The following is a 24384-nucleotide window of genomic DNA, read 5'->3' as shown; positions in this document are numbered from 1 at the left end:
TCTAAGCCCTGAGAAGAGCAAGTGACTAATGAGATTTTCCTTCAAAACACTGCCTCGTTAACAGAATGTCCTCATTTGAGAGGGCAGATTTACCATAAACAATCGCATCCCTTCTGTGCTGTCCTTAGCAGCAATTGGGCAATGGCACTATAGGAATTTACCCCCTGCTACTCAGGAAAGCATTAGGACTGGATGGTTGAGATTGTTAACTAAACATACAATGTCCTTCTTAAGATAAATCGCAGTCTTCAAAAGAGGACACAGAGGGGGAGCCCCAAAGAGACTTAATAGTCCTGAAATATTTACCAACAGTTTAAAATGAATGCCAGTAGTTACTACATCAGTGTTCCTAAGTAGATTCTATGCATGGTATCATAGCAGAGTTGCAAATACAAGGAAGGTAATGAATAGCCGTATCATGTGTGAGACAAGTGAACATTTGCCTGACTCTCCGTTGATGGAGAGATAATTGGCATGTAAGTGGCTCAAGTGCCTTCCCTGTTTTCAAAACTGAATAAACTCCAATTCTGTCAATCCTGCTGTAGATTTAAACGTCTGCCCATTTTACTACCTGGAGATTTTAAATTCATTGCTTTTACACCTAGGGAAGACATTGCTCAGATGTGTCCCCAGGAATGATCTAATCATGAATGAATTCTGTGATCACTGTGAATCTGGCAGTCAACGTTAAAAGATTCAGGAGCTGGTGCTAACTCTACAAGCAAGGTAATCCAAGTTAGAATAGCAGATCTCAAGTGGCATCTCACCAAATGCTAGAATTGATTAAAGCAGAGGCAAGAATCCATCAGGAGCTCAGAAGAGTTGGTAGGCTTTTTCTTTTTCTTTTTTGCTTTTGTTTATCATTGTTCAAAAGCTGTAACAAGAGAATGTTATCAAGGTTTCCAGATTGTTGGGATGGGTGGGTGAATGCAGTGGTGGGATTCAGATATGTGAACAACCGGTTCTCTGTGTGGATGCCACTTCTGGAAGTCCATTCTGGGCCTGGGCAACAAAAAAAAATAGCTATAGGTTCTGCTGAAGGGGTGCAAACCAGCTGAATCCACCACTGGGTGAGTGGGTGGGTGGGAGGCATTTCACTCAAGGTCTGACTTGATAATCTGTCTGAATTTCAATTTACAAAACTCTTCAATTAAAAGGAGGGTTCGTGTGCAGTGAAGAATTGAATTGACTGAAAGAGATTCAACTTGATACATCAAAATGATTCCACAAGATTGATTCAGTTGAAAGGCAGTTAAATCCCAGCTTCATATAGATCTGTTCTTTGCATTAAAATAGTGTGAATGGAGGTTTGTTCTCCAAGCTTGTGGGTTGGTTTCTGAACATTTTGTTACCAGGCTGTAATAGTGCATCAAGAGTAAACAAAGATTCATACCACTTTTTAAAATTATTATTATTATTTTCTTTCTTAAAAAAAATGAAGGAAATTCAGCCCATTTGGTTTGGTTTTGTTTTTTTGCTTGTTGGTAATGGCACCATTTTTAAGAAATGAAAAAAAAAATATCATTTAAGAAAATCATGGAGTGTCCACTTCTGACTTAGACAACATAAAATATATGTGGAGATTCTCAGTCATCCAGGTCATGGTTGTCCCAAAGATGCTTTTTCAAAAGGCAACTGGACTTTGTTTTTCCTTGAAGATGTTTAGCTTCTCATCCAAGAAGCTTTTTCAGTTCTGAAGAACCTTTGGGACAGCAAATACAAATTTGTTCCCTCTTTGTATTCCACCCTTGCAAAAGTCCTTAATTCAGTGATAGCCTTCAATTAGCATAGAAAAAATGTCTTAGGTTCAATCTGAAATAGTTAAGTAGGTTAAACCAGCCTTTCACTGTTGTGGTTCAAAGAACATTAAATAAGTGACTTTCTTTCGGACACAATAAGCTTTAAGCAAGTCAACCACCTTGAACTCATTGTAAAAAAAATGGTCCATTTGGGTATTTTATGGTTCAGGATACTGAAAGTTTGGTTAATTGAATAAGTCGCATTAGCTATGGATAAACATGTTTTGCAAATGCAATTAATACAGTTGTTTGGGCATGATTTAGTCTGCCAGAGGAACCCAGTCATTATCACTTATTAATCTATGATAAATGAGTTATCCTGGAGACTTTGTTAGTGACCACAAGAAATAACCAAAATTCTTTCCAAAGGACACAACAGGAAATTTGTCTGGAAACAAAACAATGCCTTTCAGAGGTAAATAGGAAAACTATTCCTCCCCCCCCCCAGGAAGCAAGCTAACCACCCCACCATTTGCCTTACTTCTCAATGAAATAATAAAACAGAATTCTATAAATATATTCTGTGTTCTATTTAAAGCACTATCATAAAGAAGTCGAGAGAGCCAAACTGAGATCGGAATTCAAATGTTTCATTTGTTTTCCAAAACCAGACCATAGTATTTCTGGACAGTAATTAACACAAGAAACAATCCCCATCAAATTGCTGAAGTTTTTAAGCAGTAAGCTTTTTTCTAAGCAAAACAAGAACTAGATGCTGGTATACGTTATGGCTTTCAAGTCTTACAACACCTATTGTCTTTCAACAGAGGCTTCCAATATTATTTAGTTAATTGCCTACCATTTCCTCCCTCATCCCATCCCTTTTTACGTCAGAGTCCTCTTTTACCTCCCCCCCCCCGAGAGTGCCCCCCCACTTTGCTAATCCAATGCATTCACTGTTAATTGCCCACCTGCACCTGCTTTAATACTGATTATCAATTTATGTTGTTCTTCCTACCTTTCTGCAGGCATCAGCAAACGGGAACTGGAGACTGCAATCTGCCCACAGATTTCTATATTGTAGGAAAGGGCTTTAGAAACTATAAACATACTATAGCTCACTTAGGGAACGATGCTATATAATCATTATGTGGGTGCATTTTGCATTTAATGCATAGTTTTCTGTTATTTTAATTTGAATACACATACATTCACCCTACCTGGGAATTTATAGTATAAGATGGTTTCAAACTCTTTTAATACAGTCTATGCTAGCCCAAAAACCCCCCTCAAACCTCAAAAACCTCAAGCTACAAATCAAACTAGCATACAACTTGACCAATTCTTCGTTAATCAGTAAAAAGCAACAAAAAATATGCTAATAAACTGACATGGTAAACTCAACCTGTGTTGGAAGAACCAAGTCTTTATTTCCCACTAAAAGATGAGCAAAGAAGAAAACAATTAGGTCTCTGGAGATTTTCTAAAGCCGAGGTGCCCCAGTCATGAAGTTGCATTGTTTGCTATTCTCTGCCAAAATGAAAAGCACAACCAAATCTGTATATAATCCCACATGTACCACTGAAAGGCTTTGGGAAATGAGAAGACATTCCTTGGTCCTCTAAAATTAGAGTTCTGATGAACATGCTCGAGAAGGTTATTTCACAACTGGATACCACTGAGGGTGTTCTCTAGAGGACAGAAATGCTTTGTAAACCTTTCATTACGCCATATGGATCTCACCATGGCGTAAATAACAGAAGTTAGATCATGCTGGGAGCAAACTATTGATGAGATTCTATCTAAAGACTTCGAGCTTTACTGTACAGTTTGAACATAGACAACAGAATATTAAGCAGAAAATTCAACATGCATTTAAAATATCTTCTTAGCACTGTTAAAGTTTGACTATATGCATACTATGGAGCTTGGGGTTTTTTGTTGTCTATTCATAATGAATGCAAAACAATATCTACAGGTCATTTCCATGACTGACAGGTGTAAAGTACACCTGATGCTCCTCTCCTGGAACCATGTTTCTTCACAAGGTTCTCTAGCTTCAGTCTGCAAATTATTAAATGCCATATCCATTTTCCAAACTTATGTCATTATAGTTCTAGCATCAGTAAAAGTGAGTAGAAAACAAAGACAGATATTCTATTGTTTAAGAGCAAAACACATATTTTGCAGAATGAAAATGTTGACGATGATGAATAGCTAGATAGATAGATAGATAGATAGATAGATAGATAGATAGATGATAGATAGATAGATAGATAGATAGATGATAGATAGATAGATAGATAGATAGATAGATGATAGATAGATAGATAGATAGATAGATAGATAGATAGATAGATAGATAGATAGATAGATAGATAGATAGATAGATAGATATAGATACAGTGCTTTTTTGTAAAAGAAAAAGGTGCCGGAACTCACACATGTCATACAGCCTGCCTTGCCTACCCTACAAGGTTCCATCCAAAAAAAGGTGCCGGAACTCCGTTCTGAGCGTTCTATGAGAAAAAAAAGCCCTGGATAGACAAATAGACAGATAGATATAGATACAGATACATGATAGATGATAGATGATAGATAGATAGATAGATAGATAGATAGATAGATAGATAGATAGATAGATAGATAGATAGATAGATGATAGATAGATAGATAGATAGATAGATAGATAGACAGATAGATAAAGACATACAGGAGACAGAGACACAGAGAAAGTCAGATACATAGTTTTACACAAGGACATTTAATTTATTTGTTGTTGTTGTTGTTGTTGCTATCAGATGAAATCTGAAACACTGTTACTAGTAAATACATCTATTAAATTTAGTGGGACTCTGCTTTTCCTCACTAAAGTTATCCAGCCAGCTTTCATGGCTTTTTCACTGCTCAATATCCTCCTTTTCCAATTAATATTCTGCCCTACGACTTCTCAGAATGCTTGATAATTTCTTTAGTTCAGTTTATTTTTGTAATTGGTGTACTGCCAGCATGCTTTCATGTTTTTTCACTCTAAAGGTTTCACTGGCTGTTCATACTAAAATAGTTCAACAAGAGGAATTTCCCACTGGGATTTCACAGAAGCATGGAAGAAGGCTGCATATTAATAATGGAGGAAGAATGATGCAAGACAGGTCATAGACATACGCACCCTTTGCACAGTTATAATTAAATTTAAGTTTAAGGAATTTTAATTTTGGAAAGCATGTAAAGAACAAACTCTACCTTCAACCAATAAGAACTTCACTACATTTGCTATTCTGCTGCAAATGATGCAGAAACGGCTTATATATTAATAAAACAGAGAATATCTTGTTTTAGTATCCATTTCAACCATTGTAAAGTTATTTGCCTGTTTCCTGACTCCGTTAAGCTTGTAAAGCATCCTTTAGTTAGGAATAATATTTAAACACAGTGGAATTCCAAATAAGTATAGCTTAAAGTAGCAGATTAAAATATTGTTGTCATTTCTTACAGAACAAGATTTGATTATAGAAAACCTCCTTAAATAGCAGTTCTTTATCAAACTAGTCTTGAATTTGGAAATATCTCCATGCAAAGTAGAAACTAGCCCCCCCTATTCAAGAACAATAGGAGTTGGGGCATTTATTTATTTAGTAATCAAATTTGTATAGTTGCCCATGTCACCAAAAACATCTCTGGGCACTATGCAACAATTGGATAAAAGCCACAGATATAAAAATGTACATAATATACATGTACAGACACAGACACACATACATTTTATGCTACACATCCTCTCCATATGCTATATCTGACCAATTTTCTTTGTTACCTTCTAGGAAAAGGCCTCACAGTATCTGAAGCAGAACAGCAAAATTCTGTAATAGCTTTGCACCATATAGTATCAATCTAGTTAACTCTCAAGACAATATATTCAAAATGGGCTGTGATTAATATATACAGTATACGTATGTGTGTGTTTCTGTACATATGATATATGTATCACATATATATGTGTTTGTGTGTGGTGCATGGATGGGCATGGATACACACACACATACACATTCACACACACACACACACACACACACACACACACACACACACATTCTTTTGAGAGCGGGCATTAGAATTTTATTAATGTGGGCCAGTGTATTCACCGGAAAGTGACAATAAAGGTTATCTTATCTTATAAATAAATAAATAGTAGAAAAATGAATATATAAACTGTTAAGTGAAGAGTAATAAAAATGCCAACTTCAGCAATGGAGCCACCTAAACACATCTCCAGTTCCTTGGGAGCCCAAGGCCTGATAACATAATAAATTGAGGACCTTCTGGGGTATCTCAATTTTTTTCAGTCAAACTCTTAATCTGTCTGGTTCAAATGTATCTGAACTGACATTCAAAGGGTAAAACACATGATTTTCAGAAATCAGTTCTCAGAAATATTTGATTTCACTGTTTATTTCTTCCAATAACAGCATCACTGGGCTCGCTCATAGCAGCAATAGCAATAGCCCTTAGACTTATATACAGCTCCCTAGTGCTTTACAGCATTTTCTGAGTGGTTTACAGACCCAACAATCTGGGTCCGTGTTTTACCAACTTTGGAAGGATGGAAGGCTGAGTCAACCTTGAGCCCCATAAGGATCAAACTCCTGACTGTGGCAGAGTTAGCCTGCAAGCAATACTGCATTCTAACCACTGTGCCGCCGTGCTCCAGAGAGCACAGCATTTCAAAGAATTGTATTGTGAACTGTATTCAATTGTACATGAAGTCATGGTTGGCTGACTTGACACAGCTAGCTGAATATCATGAAGAATCAAAAATTACATTATATCCAAATATTGTTGCTATTGCATTTCAGAATTAAAAATGTTGAAACTCTTAATAAGCTCTCTTTAATGTAGAAATGTAAAAGTAGCTATTATAAACCCTTCTAATCCATACTTCTTGTAAGCACATTATCCCACCTTTCATCCACCCTTAAAACATCAAGAAAAAATATATAAGAAAAGCCAATAAACAGAATGAAACAAGTAGAGATAAGCTAGTCACAAGAATGAAATGAATTATATATTATGGGTCTGTTCAGCACTCAAGTGATAATAAAATCTTAGGCATACAAAAAGCATCCCTGACATAGAAACAGGAGAAATCTATTAGGAATTTATTAGGAAGACAGCCTACCTCCCATGTATTGCTTGGAAACATACGGTACACTGTTTCTGTTCTGGATTTATAAGAGAAATTGTTAACTGCTTCAAAGATCAGGATAAAGGTCATTAGATGCCTGAATGAAGGATCTTCTCAAAGTTGAGATTTACAAATAATCAAATCAATTTAGTCAAAGGGCATAAAGATCAAAAGGACAGAACACTGTAAGAAAATTCATAATAAAAGGTATCCTTAGTACCGTCTAAACCAGGGGTAGGCAACCTCGACTCTTTTATGACTCATGGACTTCAACTCAGGAATTCTGGGAGTTGAAGTCCATGAGTCATAAAAGAGTCGAGGTTGCCTACCCCTGGTCTAAACTAAACTGAAGAATTTTATAACTTGATCTTTCAGGGTCTTACCTCAGGGTTAATTGCACTTAATCTACAATGTCCTGAGAAGCTTAAGACCTTCACACCTGTTACTTCTGAGTAGACAAAATACCAGAATAACAGAATAACAGAGCTGGAAGGTACCTTGGAGGTCATCTAGTCCAACCCCCTGCTCAGGCAGGAAACCCTATACCATTTCAGACAAATGGTTGTCCAATCTCTTCTTAAAAACTTCCAGTGTTGGAGCATTCACAACTTCTGGAGGCAATTTGTTCCACTGATTAATTGTTCTGTCAGGAGATTTCTCCTTAGTTCTAGGACTAGGTTGCTTCTTTCCATGATTAGTTTCCATAGACTTTTTATTTCCAAGGAGACCATGGCTGTTGCTAAACCTTTATGACCAAGTAGCGAGGCAGATCCTTACTTTGTAGTGAGCAAGAGCTATTCACACTCAGAGGGCTTGTTGTTGACTTATGTATTAAATATGCACTCATTCTTTGTAGACAAATACTTAATTCATCAAGTACATATTTGGAAGATTATCCACAGAGAGATCTATACTGAAATATTCCGACTCTTTCTGCTCTACATATTGCACCCGAAAGTAACTGGTCAATAAATAAAAATTTTTGAAGCACAAATAAAACATTCTAATGTAAACCATATTTATGGGCATAGTGCCTTGAAAGCCATGATGCCATCTAACAATGGCTACTATATTGTATTAAATGTTGTTGTTTTTTAAATGATACCTGTTTGGAACAGTTAGAATTCTACTGTCATACTAGTATTTCATCTGACACTAGTTGTAATCATGCTTTGGAGCATTAAAATATAACTTGGAGGAATTAAACATTTATAAACAGATGACTGTGATACAGAAACCTAACTTATACCTGCATGTGTATATGCATGCAGGCAGAGTTAAGCTTTTTTAAAAAAATCTTGTAACACAGAGGTCTCCAACCTTTTGGGCACCAGGGAGAGAGATTTTTCTGTGGACTGGAGGGTGCGTGGTTCTGTGTGCTGCCTGCATCCTGTGGATGGAGCTTTCCTTATTTGTGTGAACCGGTTGTTGCCATGCTGTGGCCTGGTACCAGTCCACGGACCGGGGGTTGGGCACCCCTGTTGTAACAATGGGGTATTCACTGGAAGATATTTGGATATTTGGAAATCATGGGCACGCAACAGATCACTGCTATTCATAACGTAATACCTTTTCAGGTTTTTATTCCTTAATATAGTCTTAAAGCAGCACCACTTTTTCTTCAAAAATCACGAAGAAGCACGCACAACCCTAATAATTAATGCAGGGAAACTATTTTTTGCTTGACTTGCCAATAAAACTGTAGATATGGAGTCTAAAATTCTGTTTTTTCCAATCTATTCACATTTAACACAAAGTTTCCATTTATTTTCCTTTCGGAAATCAATGAGGACACTCCAATTTGGGGGGGGGGGAATAACGCCACATCCCTTCCTACCCTTACCCCAAACTCCAAAGTTGATTGTCATGAGCTCAGAATTGTTACCAACAGGAGCATTCCTAGAGGACCAGATAAAAGGTCCTCTTCCCTTATTCTTCCATATGCCTTGATAAACTGAGGCCAGGTCAGGAGAAATTCTAAATGCATTTCCACAGAGAACCATCTGTGCTTTCTTTCTCCTGACATCTGTTCAGCAGGACATTGGAAGGTGTCAGAGTGCCCTATCACCAGTCCCTGACCATAACTGAACATATATTTCTTCCCACAACATAAACTAAAATTGTTGTTGTTTTTTTGTTTGCAATGTTATTTTTATGTATTAGTTGCCGTACAACTTTATCTGCATTTGCTTACTGATAGCCATCCTGAGTGACTTTGGGTAGAACATAGGAGAAAGCTGTAAATCTAACAAAGAAAAAAAAATAAGAATCTAACTCGACTAGACACTCTCCAATGGGAGTCATTTCCTAATCCAGATACTGTCAATCATCAGTAGGAGGAAATCCAATAAAAAGGAGCTTAGGGTAAGGGCAGGAAGGGATGTGGCATTAATCCCCATGTTTTCAACAAGAATGTGAACAAAAATATACCTCTGCTACCCCACCTGTATGTTATTTTACCGGACATCACAAAAAGTACTTGATGCAAAATCAATTCTGCATACTACTTCCTGTTTAAAATGTGGCCGGAATGAATACTGACCAATTGACATGGAACGAACAGCATCTCCACCCAATCCTTATCTGCTACATGTTCATTTTCTGACATAGAGCCCTCTGTAGTTAACTCTAGCAAGGCACACAAGGACAAACACAGTGAAGTCCAATTGCTTGGACTAGTGGACAGAATCTTGCAAAACAACAACAACAACAACAACAACAACAACAACAACAACAACAACAATAACAATAACAATAACAATAACAATAACAATAACAATAATAATAATAATAATAATAATAATAATAATAATAATAATAATAATAAAGTTGGAAGGAACCTTGAAGGTCATCTAGCCCAACCCCCTGCTCAGGCAGGAAACCCTATACCATTTCGGACAAATGGCTTTCTCCTTCTCTCTTCCAGCTCTTCCAATTTTGATGTGTGCTGTTGTGCCCACAGTAAAAAAATGACAATAAAGATTACCGGTATCTTATCTTATCTTATCTTATCTTATCTTATCTTATCTTATCTTATCTTATCTTATCTTATCTTATCTTATCTTATCTTATCTTATCTTATCTTATCTTATCTTATCATCTTATCTTATCTTATCATCTTTTCTTATATCTTATCTTGGGCCTCTCTCTGGAAAAACTCTGTTGCCAAAACTCCCTCTCATGCTTCTCTAGGTGCCTATTCCATCACATGGTTTAGGAATGAAATGAATAAAGAAGGCCAGAATGAGCCAATTTTCCGAGGTTCTGACCCAATAGGGCTAAAAATTAGATTAAGATTTATCTATTCTATAGAAAGCTTGATAATTTGATGTCTAGCCACAATTTCAGTTCATCTACTCTACCAAAAATCCCAAAGTATCTAAATCTCTTGACAAGAAAGAGATATAAGTAGCTTTGTAATTCAAAAATGTTATTAGGACTAGTAGATATGAGTTGCAAAAATTAAAGATGGTCACTAGATGAGAGCAAAAAGTCAACATTTTATATGTCTCCTTATTGAGTGGATGTCTAGATTTTTGCAGTCTAGATATGAACAATCTAAGAAATGCAAAATAATAATAATCAGTCAGAGATGGAGCTCTTGTTCTATCCAATTCTGATATCCACAAAGGGTAATTCATTTTAGATTTCATAGTGAATTGAATTGAACTAAAACAGCATGTGGGACTAGAGCCAAAGAGAATACTTATTAACTTTCTGGCATCTTTGTCTGTTACCATTTTACAAGAGATCTATTTTCAGTTCTTGCATTTTAGGTCAGTTGCCTGCAATGAGACTGAGGGCTGCATGAAATATATCTTTGGCAAAAGACTGTACACTGTAATTTATGGCAAAACAGTATAAGTATGCTTCATAATAATGCATACTGTTTCACTGTTTAATTCTGTATTGGCTGCACAAGATAGCCATGGTTCTTCATACAACAGTTTGGTAAGATGCATGAAACTAAAGTCTGGTACCTTAAATAAGGATGGCCAATATATAATAGTAGAAAGGCACTGATTTTGTTGGCCAGAATTCAGATTGTGTTTTTATTTGATGTTCACAAGAGCCCAGAAGTCAAACAGAATTAGATATAGAGCTATACAACCAGATACAAAACTTATGGAATCCAGGATCTTCTTTATCCCCAACCTGGAATATGCCATGTCTATATTTATACATATCAACATCTAAGGTATTAAAAATCAATACAGGTTATAAATTAAGATACTGTGGGAGCAGTAAAATCTAAAAACATAATTACAGTATAAAGTAATAAGAGAGGGAACACATAGTTCTTGTTACTGTCAAGCCACTTGGGGATTATGAACACTTGCTTATGCGCTGCATATACCCATCAAGAGATTTCAGTATTACCTTCTGCCTATCTCAGTTTTAAAGAAGGAGTTGCCTTGGAGACAGAGTTGAAATGAAACATCTTCATCTCTGTAGGGACTTTGTACCATATATATATAGACACACCGTCATTGGACACATCGCTTTTACTTTGAAGTTTATCAAGATGCTACTTGGTTAGTCAACCTGCCCTTTGGTCTCATTTTATTAAGTACTTAAAATTAAGGTACAGGGAGAAAGTGACCTTCTCTCTTTTTTTAACACAGTGGCCAGGTGACAAAGAAGGAAAACATAATAAACTAACGTATTTAGCTGAAATCTATGACAGATCACTTGCCGGACTCGCATTTGAAAGACCCACCTAACACTTCACATTGCCAGACATTTGAAGAAAACTTTTTTATAGTTTAAACAAGCTTTTTTTCACCTATCAAGCCTAAACATCCGTTTTTAAGTTAGGCTGATATAGCATATGGACAAATATGATAAAGGAGCTAGAATCCAGTCTTTAATGCATCATAGAAAGAAGACAGAGTGAACTAGATAAAGGAATTCATCTGAAGACTGGATGAAATCCATCACATTTTCTGGGCACTTTGAGGGCAACTGAACCATATTGCTGTACTGTGGGTCAGTATAAATTTGTTCCACTATTAATAGGGGTGTTAATCATAAATAACAGTTTTTAAAGTAATTGCAAACCTCTTGTGTTTTCAATTCCTTTCTAGAATGCAGAGCTTTTGTACATTCTGTCCCTTCATCTATGTAATTTTCTCCATAAATTTCCCTAGGCAGGGGGATACAGGGGATTAACATGCAATTTTCCTTGGTAGCTGTAAAATATGTATATGTAAATACTTTTCGAAGAAATCCATATGCCACCCATTTTTCCCTAAGGAATATTTAGAGAGCTGGATATATTTTTTTTTTCCCCACTGCATCTCTCCTACAAGGAGATGTAGGTATCTCCACTGGGATTGGTGTGTTTTTTTTGTTTGCTTGTTTTTGTTTTTTGCCAAATATGAAGCAACTTTAGAGGCAAAAGGATGCTTTGGTGCATCCGTGAGAAATGCATTTTGCACTTCTGTGCAACTTCTTAAACTCAGCGTATTTTTCCTGGGACTACTTTGCAGGTTTGGAGGGCACCTGTGCATTTTGAAGAAAAAGGAGAGCTACTTTAAGAAAGTGCAGGCAAGGGTTATGTGAAGAGGTGCTCTGCTTGGTCTTGCTCAAGCTCCAAAATGTTTTCAAAATGAACAGGACTTGCTGATTCCAAGGTTGAAGAGTTGGTAGTGGCTGGTAACAGAAGTAATAATAAGAGGACCTCAGTGCTCTCTGAGCTTGGTTCTCTTTTTGCAGATATTTCATTACACAAACTCCAAGAAAACAACCAAGCTCAGAGAGCACAAAGGACCCCTTGTTTCAGCCCTGAGTTCCAAATATTTCTCTTGACTGAAGTAATCAGAATGATCCCATTTACATTTTTCCAAGCCCTACATGCTTCCCAAAGTGTGGCCCCTGATACAGAAATCTTTGCCCAACTCATCATAAGTTCACCCAAGCTGTTGGCAGGAAATAAAATTGTCCCCGCTAAAAACTAGCAGAAGCATACTTGGATTTTATTCACTGGTACATGCACACTAGCATGATAGAAAGTGTTAATATGGTTTGTTTGTCAATTACGAAGCATCACCTTTTAAATCAGTATTTCCAATTGAGCGTATCTTGTGAACTTAGCCAATTCAATAATTCAATAAACTATGATTTAGCCACCCCTGGCTTGGTAATTGGAAAGTGAAAAGACTTCAGACTCAGATAGGAACTTCAAAAATCACATTGGACAATAGGTCTTTTCTTTGATTTCTCACTTGTTTTACTTTTTGATTTTCAGAAGTTACAGGGGCAATGCAGATACTAAACCAATGTTTGATAATTGGATGACAGTTTAGTTTTTATTTTGAATTACTATTAGGCAACATCCTGCCTTTCTGGTTTACAAATATCAGTCCTATACTATTTTCTCTAAATGTTTAGCTTCAACATGTATATGTTGAGGCAGGGATTTTTTTTTAATCACATAGTGATTAAATGACCTTGGCCAATTAACCCGATACCTGCCATATTTAGTCTTAGGAATGTTTGAAATATCTTGGTATTCATAGTCCACAGTCATAATAATGCCTCTGTCCTGTAATATGTGATTTATTTATTTAATAATTTTATAGACTGCACAACACCCAGGGATAGGGCCTTCTCAGTGGGGGCGCCTGCCCTTTGGAACCAGCTGCCAGTGGAGCTGAGGACTGCCCCCGACCTCCGTTCATTCCGCCGGGACCTGAAGACCTGGCTCTTTGAGCTCTCTGGCCCAGGCTGAGAATTTTAATTTTAATTTTAACTGGGGTTTTATTTGTTCAGGGACGGATATAATTTTTTTAAACTGTTTTTAACTTTTGTATTTTTTGTTTTAATCACCCTGTAAACCGCCCTGAGTCCTTCGGGAAAGGGCGGTATATAAATATAATAAAATAAAATAAATAAAAATAAATATACTGTATATGACTCTGGGTGGCTAGCAAAACAGAGTAAAACCAATAAAAACAAGCACAATCAAAAAGAGCAGAAACAGGATAAAAACAGCAGCAGATTGTGAAGCAAAGAAGGCATTTTAAGAAAATCTTAATGGCTATAAGGTTGCTAGTCATTCAGCATTAAAGTCTCAATTTTATATTAAATTGTAACATGCTCCTCCTCTCTCTTATTTTTTGAAGTTCTGATAACAAATATCATAACTGGATTATTTATAGATAAGTTACATTGGTTTATCCCTATTATTTCCTTTAAGAAATCAAGTAAATATCCTCCACTTATACCTTCGGAAGAAAGCTCTACGGGGCTACCTGATCTGGGCTGCAAAATTCTGGATGACCACTTAGAGGATGACAACAACACAACAAAGGTTTTCTGTATCTTTGTGATACCTTCAGATTTTTTTCAGCACAGAACTGGTAGCCATAATATTGTGAGGTAGTTGAATATGAGAGAGATATTCGATTCACACATCACACTGAGCGGTAGAGTACTCTGTATGCCTATACTTTAGCACAATGTATGAACTTAACCAGAGAATCCAGAGTTTGTGACTTTTCTCTCAATCGGTGTCACTGTATCAGAAGCAGAACCAACAGAACAGACATCCGTGTTATTAACTGACTGGGCTATGCAGACAAGACCTGTAAGATTAATAGTTAAACAGGGATGTAAACCAAAATGTTTTGGTTTTTTACAACACCAGTTTCCATTTTACTTCACAATCTTGGGAGGCATTAGCAAAGATTTACTAATGGGAAACACTTGGCTGTGGCTTCAAGAAACTAGTTAGCATTGTCAGGACAGTGACATGATTCTCCGGAGAATATTTTAATTTTAATTTTCAGAAAAGTCGAGCAACCCGTCCAGCTTGAGATGAAAGAAATTTAGTTATACTTAGTCAACTGAATAAGAGGAATCGGGAAGAGCAACGCATAGTAACATAGCCTTTAAAAGGTGCAGAACTACTTTTTCTCCATTGTCAAGCACAAACACTACGTATGCCAACAATTTAACAACAAGCAGGTATTTATGGCTGTAGCTTATACATTCTCATCTGAAAGATATGAAAATCCACTTTTGTTAGAATGTAAAAATGGTAGTGTTTTCTTTTAGCCATCTTCTTATTGTGATAGACTGACAGAAGTGTTTTAGGGCTATTTATTCCTTTGAATGATTTACCTGGCTGCCCATCTCTTCATGGCACTTTTTACTTTTATTTTCATCCCATGCTTCGAAAAAGTCTATTGTAGTTGACTCGGAATTGGACAGAAATTACTGCCTTAACATCAAGTCACTGACACAGGTAGTACGGATCTCTGTCTGCTAAATATGAATCTATTTTTGATGCACAGTAAGTCTGACGGCAATCAATCTGCCACAAATAAAGAGATATTTGCCCACCTTATGAAAATGCAGCTTGTAAGCAGAGTTCATTCTGAATGTCGTACTTAAATTATCTGGGTTGTAATCCTACCTACACGATTCTCCAGTGAGAATAGCCTCACTGATCACAACAGTGCTTGCTTCAGAGGAACTCTGATCAATCACCGAGTAGACTTGATTTAAAATTAGGATACAATCGTACTACTACAAAAAAATCCACATTGCAGGAATATCAATCCCCTATGTTAAAATTCATTCAGAAGGGGACCTCTCCAGGAAACCTTATTATTAAACATTTCACATCAACTGTTAAAGTGTTCCTCTACTCGTCCCACTGGGGAGTCCAGGTCAGAAAAAAATAAACTCCACAGGAAGATTGCAACCACCTCCATTGAAATGGATTGTAATAACAGAATCATATACATATACATATACATATACATATACATATACATATACATATACATATACACATACACATACACACACATATATATATGTTTGTGTGTCAAATGCTTGTTAACTATTTAGATTACCTTGCTAGGCCCCAAACATGGGACAAATCTTTATTTCCTGTTTCAGCCTATCTTGAAGGCCATCGAACAGGCAGTAGTCACACCGGTGACAGCTCATATATTTGTGTAATATATGAGCTGTCACCCTTAATTCTTTGTTAGCAATTTACACACACACACACACACACACACACACACACACACACACACACACACACATATATATATATATATATATATATATATATATATATATATATATATATATATGATTGTGCTTTATCTCCCCTCTTATATCTGAGTGAATTAGAGAGGCATTATCCTGAACTGCTTTTGAACATTATTTTTGTTTTGTGGGGCTTAAAAAAGGCTTCACTCTCTTTGTCTAGGACAGTGATGATGAACCTTTTAGAGACCGAGTGCCCAAACTGCAACCCAAAACCCACTTATGTATCATCGTGTGCCAGGTGGGCATGGACCTTTGGGTGGGCATGGTCAATTGGGTGGGTGTGGTCAATTGGGTGGGTGTGGCCCATTGGGTGGGCGTGGCTGCAGTGGTAGCTGCAGACTGGGTAGGACTAAAAGGTTCAATGAATCAATTCCAACTTTGCGAGAACTTTTTTCTTTTCCCACGAGAAGTTGATTAATTGAACCTTTTTGGGGGTTTACATGGCAGCAGAGCCCTAAAGCGAAAAGGTTTTATAAAACCCAGCTGAAGGCCTAGGACTGGGGCGATGGCATGCACGCCCACAGAGAGGGCTTTGCGTGCCACCTGTGGCACCCATGCCATAGCTTCAGCACCACGGGTCTAGGACATATTTTTTGCATTCACCTATCAGGTTCACCTCCCTTAGTCTGCACCCCTGTTCCATGAAAAAACAAAATGTAGGAAACCTTCAATTAGACAACAACGTTATGACCATTAAAATGTTTTGTTTTTAGAAAGATAAAAAAACAGATTATTTTTAGATGTATAAACAGTTACATTCTTGAGTAGTGTCAGTCATCTAGAAATTAAATGGAATATACCAGCTGGATGCTTTCTTTGGAGACATTGAGTCACTGTGCTTCATATTCTATGTCCTGGAACTAATCTGGAATTATTTCCAATCTGGAATTAGAAATAGCGCTACATCTCAGCATGCTTGAATTGCTGCAGTCCATAAGACACAAGCAGTGACTTTGACAGAGAAAGTTTCTTTTTCACCTATAAAGGGGAGCTGACTTTCATTCTTGCACAAATGTAACATAGGTGCACAAATTTAACCAAGCTGCCTATAATGATTTTAGGTTATGTAAATTATGTTCAGTACTACTGCAAGAAATTTAAAGGACTTTGTAAGAAGACCAAGTGCATGAAAGGATGTTCCAGAGTTAATGAAAGCAAGTAAGAGGGAGACAAATAGTGAGCTGAAGTAAAAGATTTCAGTCCAGTTATAGCTCATATTTTATTTATTCACGAATTGTGTATTGAACCGCAAATGATCAAATTAGGTTATTTCAATCAAATCTCTGAACTCAACTCAACAGATTAGTTTTGGTTATCTACAGAGAAATGCGTGATTTTCTGACCTAGAGGTAGATGCATGCATTGTTGAATTTCTCATATTTTGTTCTTTGTGTACAAAATGAGACCCAACAGCTTTGCAGATAAAGTGTTATATCTATAAAATATCCACATCTATGTCATCTATCTATATCTATATCCAGTGGTGCGATACAAATATGTGAACAACCAGTTCTCTGTGTGGATGCCACTTCCGGAAGTCCATTCTGGGTCTGGGCAAGAAAAAATTAGCTACTGGTTCTACTGAAGTGGTACGAACTGGCTGAATCCCACCACTGTCTATATCTATTTGTACATACGGAAATGCAGTATATTAAATATATTTTCATTCTGTCTCTCTCCATCTTTCTCTGCTTCTCTCTCTCTCTCTCTCTCTTTCTCTCTCTACCTCCCTCCCTCCCTCTCTGTATGTGTGCATGTGTGTTGTCTACTGTGTGTGGAAAAAGTATTTGGAAAAAATTTGAACTTTGATGTTATATATGTTCATGGCATCAAGATTACTTTCTGCACAAAAATGGAAGGACGAATGGCTGCAGAAGTTGATGGAGTTAGCAGAGATGGCTAAATGGACTGCTTTGATTAAAGAAAAAGAAACAATTACTTTTGTTTCTATTTGGAAACCGCTTCTGGACTTTGTGCTTGAGGTGGGAAAAAATGAAACTTTGATTTTGGGTTTTACCAATTAGATAGATCTGTTCTTATAGAAATGGCTAGTTTATACTGCTATGTAAAAGTAAAACGTTGAGGTTTTCTTATTTTACTGCACCAAAGGGAGTCGGAAGTCAACACCTTTTCTTTCATTTTCAATTTTTTCCTACACTCTTCCTTCCCTATTTCTCCCATTATTGGTTTTTGTATTTTATTCTATAAACTAATAAAAGAAAAACAAAATCTAGAAATGAGAAACTGGCATGGCACATTGTGTTACTTTTGATGCTTGAAGCAAGATAGGACGTCATTGTATCCTTTCAAGCGATAACCATCCCGATTCGATCACTACTATTTCTTTGGAGGGATATTTATCACTGTATCACTAAAATCAACTGAGCTGCTAGAGAAAACATTGTTCTACTCTAAAATAATAAGTGTTGGTCTGTATACACCCAACCATTGTCTATCACAATTCCATTTTTACGTCTGCTGTTTCCTTCTTTTTTAAAAAAAGAAGTCATTTCCAAACAATATCTGTTTAAAGACAGTTGAAATAAAAAATTGATCTGACTCTGTGTGAAATGGCTAAGAAATTATCTTTGCCTTTTTTTTGTTATAGTAGCAATAGCTGTTAGATTTACAGTATATACTGCTTCACTGTGCTTTACGGCTCCAGAGTCAGCCGTTTGTCTCCAACAATCTGGGTCCTCATTTTACTGACCTTGGGCCAGTCAAGATCAAACTCCTGGCAGTGAGCAGAATCAGCCTGCAATGTTGCATTCTAACCACGGCGCCACCATGGCTCTTATGACAAATCTACCCACAGGAATCAGTGGATGAAGATCATGACTGAAGTGTCATCCATTTGATACTTGCATTGGAACATAATGTTTTGTCATGTTGATGAAATCTCAACTTAAGCAAATGCCCTTGCTCTAATCTGACATTTCAATGGATGGTCTAAACTACCAGCAATGGATTTGCCCAATGTCTCATTTTCCAAATGTATTAGTTTGCTCTTCTCCACAATTTAGCAAGAATATATCTTTTTTCACATGCAAATAGAGATGCATGTTCATTTGAAACTTTTCTAGTATAAGCTCTGCAAACACTTTTTGCAAGGTAACCATCCCTAATATAAAGTGGCCTTTGCATATTTTCATTGATAATCATATTTTTATGATCATATTTCCATGATATATGGAGATTGTGAATGTTGACATCCAACTGCATGTTGTAAGCACATTTGAATAAATAAATAAATAAAAACTTTATCCTCCATCCCACCAAAAGTGCCATTGCCACCCAGAAAATCAATGAATGAGGAGATATGATTTTAATATGACATGATATATAGGTAATCCATAATTTACAATCAGCATTGGGATTGGAACTTCGATTGGTAAGTGATGTGGTCATTTAATCAGCTGTGCCTGATTTTATGACCTGTTTTACCATGGTCATTAAGTGTATCCAGCTCCCTCCCCCTTCCCTTAACTTGGCTTGTCAGAAGTGCCCTGGGAAATTCACACAGAGCAATTATGTTAACCCAGGACTCCTAAAAATACCAGTTGCCAAGGGCCCAAAATGCAATCTCATGACTGCAGCAGATCATACGTGTGAGGAATGATTGTAAGTCACTTCTCTGGGTGCACTTCAAATGGTCACTAAATGGTCGTAGGTTGAGGACTAACCCAAACAAGGAAACTTCACAGTCATAGAATGTTATCCATGGGAAACCAAAAATCATTTATAAAAAAAAAATGCATTTTTGCAAGTTGCCCTTCACAACTGCAATAAATAAATAAATAAACCAAATTTGGGTCGGGGTATTGGTTCAATGCTAACATTAAGAGAAAAACAGGGAATTTTATGGGACTGCTACCTTCCTAACAAAGCATTTTTAGGCTTCATCAGCAAAATAATGCTAATCTACACCTATCTTAATTGTATGAACTGATGTTCCAATGTGACTTAATCAGATTTATTCAAACGTTTCTGTGACTTCCTCACCTTCAAAGTAAATTGCAGGCATTTTGCTAAGTCTGCACGCTGGTGCATTTATTCCATAACTGAAACCTTGGTGTCAGATCTGTTGTGGATGCTTCTCCACTCACAGAAACTCACAGAGAGTATTTTTTTTACATCCTTTCCAGTGGGAGTTACCAAACTGGAGAGCATGACTCTGATTATTCACAAATAAAGCTTACTCACAATGCCCCTTGACTAGACAGGAAAATAATAAATGTATTTCTACAACAGTCTACAACACATAAGTAGAGAGAGAGAGAGGCAGAAAAAGACAAGACAATTTGGTATTTTCCAGTATATTTCCAAGTAGGATGAATACTAAAGAAACATGGAAGGATAATCCTGAAAAGTTGGGGGAACCAGGTGTCTAATTTTTGCTATAGAGCTATATTAAATCATATGCTGATTTAAATTAAGTTACTATCCTTGGGAGTAAATGTCACCAAACCACATTGTTTTATTTTTTTATAAGGAATATAAGGTGTTTCACAGTTGGCTAACTAACTAACTACTGAAATAAAATTTCAAGAACCAAGCTGGGTCAGTCATCAGGACCAGAGGTTTAGACTTACAAGCTTTTGGACTCATGCTGGAGCCCATCCTGAGGAAACTCAAGAGAGAGGTTCCCTGAGGATGGGCTCCAGCATGAATCTAAAAGCTCAGAAGTCTCAACTTCTGGTCCTAGTGACTAACCCAGATTGGATCTTGCAACATTATCCTGGGATTGCCTTCATTTGTGAAATAAAATTAAGTAATGAACGAATATATCAATAAATGGGTGATGACTCTGGTCAATTATGTACAAAATTTTAGGTGATATGAGTATCCAGCTGGTACTATGATGTCCTAGCTGAATGGTGAAGATAGAATCAGAAGGTACCATATTCACTTGGTCAAGATACTGGAAAGGACACCAATCAGCATTACTGATTGAGGTAATCATTACCTGGACCTATATTTATATCACTGTACTGTCCCCATTACCAGGATATTCCCATCATAAGCAAATCTTTAACTGTTGCAGGACCAACACAAAATTGAATCCCATATCGAATATGCCCAACTTGTGTATCTCCTAATTATCATGTGGCACATAGACCTATATAAATAGTGCAGGGAACCATACTCAATGTATTTACATTGAGTTATAACCCTTAGAATGTTGGCTTTCTAGCAACACATTGATCTATATTTATGTATGTGCAAAGTGATAAGCTCCAGCATCAATAAAGAGGAAATTTACATACTTAATATAAATTGTGACTTCAATGATACTCAGTTGTGATTTTGGCAAGCTGGTCAATGTAACAGCTGCCGTATGTTTCCAGAACTGGGTACCATCCTGCAATTTTTACCATTATTAAAAGTGATGAACTCATATACTGCTTTTGATTCAAAGAACATATGGAACTTATGAGTCATGTCTGCAAATGTTTACACATGTCGGTTGCTTCAAATGATAGTGATGGCTTAGCCCACTGATTTTGAAGAACAATTGCAAAAATCAAAGGGTTGATGTAATACATATATACACCAAAAAGAATAGCTTGATTTCCAGTTCACATTCTTTACCATATGTTAGAAGAATAGACACATATATTCTACATTAAATTATCACCTCTTGGGTTGTAAATATTAAAAACCAAGGAAAAAACCCATCATACTTCCAAGCTGTTATTTCTATTGCAGAATAGTGCTTAATATTACTAAGCAAGAAATTTTCTTCTCATATTTTCTACTGCTTCTAAGAGCTGTGGTGGCACAGTGGTTAGAATGCAGTATTGCAGGTTAACTCTGTCCATAGCCAGGAGTTTGATCCTGACTGGCTCAAGGTTGACACAGTCTTACATCCTTCTGAAGTTGGTAAAATGAGGACCCAGATTGTTGGGGGCAATATGCTGACTCTGATGCTTAGAGAGGGCTGTAAAGCACTTTGAAGCAGTATACAAGTGCTATTGTTATTGCTATTCTAACTTTTAGAAAGTCATTGTCATGAAAATGTTGGAGAAATTCTCGTGAATGGAGTGCAGCAATCCTGTATTTATTTAGTTATGATGTGGCCAAGAGATGCATATAAATATCCTAGTGTTCATAGTGCAATTATCTTTCCACTGAAGTGTAACTTCTCTGGGTTTCCAGGATTCCTGAATCACAAAGGAGACAATCTGAGCAAAGGAGGCATGGGACATCCCACTGGACCTTTTCAATAACTATGCTACTACATCTATTAAGTGAATAGAGATTTGTATTAAAATGGCCATTTGATAATCTACTGCATCCTGTAGATGCAGGATTGCAAATGCTACAGATATATAGTACAAATCCACAAGTTCCCACAAGATGGCAAGTAATGAATGTGTTGTACATCATGATATCTCTATGTACATCAAACTCTTTATGTATTTAAATCTGACATTAGGATCCCAGCTTTGGTTATATAGACTAATGATTAAACCTTTGAACCCTATTTGACTTTTTTTAGTTTCTACATATAAACAGAGAGCAAACTCCGTTCTCTCTAGCATTGAAGATTTTACCTAGTTGGGTAATGAAACATCTGCAAGAACAAAATCAAGCTCAGAAAGCATCAAGGACCCCACAGTTCAACCCGGAGCTACAAATATTCCCTTCTAGAGGTACTCCTTTTAAAGTTTTACAACATGTCTTGAAAGCTCTTGTATATTCTGAAGTGACATCATTATTTACTGATTATAACCACATCATGTAACCATTGCATTCACGCTAAGAGACAATATGCAGGTTTCTTTTTTAGACCCATTTTTTCATGTCTATTTGCGGATCTCTGGGAAGTTATAAATAGCTTGTTTGATTTAAGTGACAAAAAGATCATTTTTCAGTCACATTCCAGGATTGTATACATCTCTCATCTACATCGCTCACTTTTCCCCACTCTAAAGCTCATGCCATGAAAATCTGCGATTTGGACAGGAAAGTCATTTCCCTTCTGCTGTCATGACTATCACTGTTTCATTTTTCTTCCCCAAGGAAAACGATTATAGAACAAATACCCAAGACTGTGACAAATAAGAAATCTAAACTGAATTGAATGAGCCGAACACAGTTTGCATCATGCCTATATCCTGTAGTTCAACCATAGCATATACAGTATCTTAATTAAATGACCTTTCTAAGGTCTTGTGCTACAAATGTTCTACAGTAAAGCTGTATTTATTATGCCTCCAGTGAATTAACATCCTGATTTTCAGTGAATGACTGTGCAAAGCTTGAAACATTTATAAAATATGAGCACAGCTCTAAAATTTATCTTCCAGTTTCTCAGAAGGTTTCCTTCCTTGTAAGAGAGCTAATGATGCTTCAGGATTTATTGACAGTACTGCTTGTGACATTATTGAGAGGGTTTTATTGATCTGAGGTGGTAGAACATACCTGATCACTTGGCAGCTTCTCAGATGCCCAGAGTTTGCAATCTAATGGGGACTGTGAAAAGCAATAAAGATTGCAGACCACAGTGAAAAGCAGGATGTTGCATACAGTATATCTTTCAGGCAACCTGTGCCGAAGGAAATTGAGGATACTGCAATACTGTAGTTGCATGTTCTTCAAGACAACATAGGGAAATTGTAGTGCCCTCTGGTTAAAAGAGATGCCAGTTTGGGGTAGTAGTTAAGGCATCAGTAATATAATTGTACACCTCCCTGATGCTTTCTGATATCAATCTGCAACAGAATATAACATTGTCAGGTTCTGCAAAGCAGTGCTTAAAATCTGTTGTATGATGACCTGTGCCATAAACTAATTTGAATGAGCATCTAGTTCATTATTCTAGAGTGCTCTGTATTGCGACAGATTTAGTCTGTCATATACTAACCTTAGACAGCAAAACAAAATGTAATGAAAGGAATGGTTTGTTAGATCAATCTATCACCATGATCAGATCCCTGTTTATATAATAAATATCCTTTCATCTATTGCAAGGGTCTTCAAACTTGGCCCTTTTATGACTTGTGGACTTCAACTCCCAGAATTCCTCAGCCAGGCATGCTGGCTGAGGAATTCTGGGAGTTGAAGTCCACAAGTCATAAAAGGGCCAGGTTTGAAGACCCCTGCAATAGATGAAAGGATCTATTGCTTCTAGGTGGCTTGGTCTTCAAAAGAGGTGTATCCATAATTCCTGCTAAAATCCACATAGAAACCTACTATGGTTCCTTAAACAGTGGTACCTCAGGCTCCCTACACCTCTCATTCATTTGGAAAGAATAGTATTTTTGTTTCTTTGCTAAATCATGCAGCTTTCAAATCCTGACAGCACAATTAATCACAAACTAGGCAGCACCTAATAAATATTCTCATCCCAGAGGGACTCACAAACTAGCAAGTTGATGTCAT

The 24384-nt window shown here is 36.8% G+C and overlaps 1 protein-coding gene and 1 long non-coding RNA gene across 2 annotated transcripts in view; one reads left to right on the top strand and one right to left on the bottom strand.

The window, feature by feature from the left end:
- The window catches only part of LRRTM4 (leucine rich repeat transmembrane neuronal 4), a gene marked incomplete at both ends in the record, with an annotated part of 345598 nt that overhangs the window by 264343 nt on the left and 56871 nt on the right, over positions 1 to 24384 (bottom strand). The gene's annotated exons all lie outside the window — the stretch shown is intronic.
- Positions 11844 to 14776, top strand: LOC308671716. Its single transcript, XR_014027280.1, has 3 exons — positions 11844 to 11910; positions 14123 to 14236; positions 14715 to 14776. It is a non-coding gene; the product is annotated as an uncharacterized lncRNA (long non-coding RNA).

The sequence above is a fragment of the Vipera berus genome, assembly GCF_964194415.1.
Source record: "Vipera berus genome assembly, chromosome: 8".
NCBI classification, from domain to species: Eukaryota; Metazoa; Chordata; class Lepidosauria; order Squamata; family Viperidae; genus Vipera; species Vipera berus.
The sequence above is the reverse complement of the archived record's forward strand: the minus strand, read 5'-3'. Positions and strand labels throughout refer to the sequence as shown.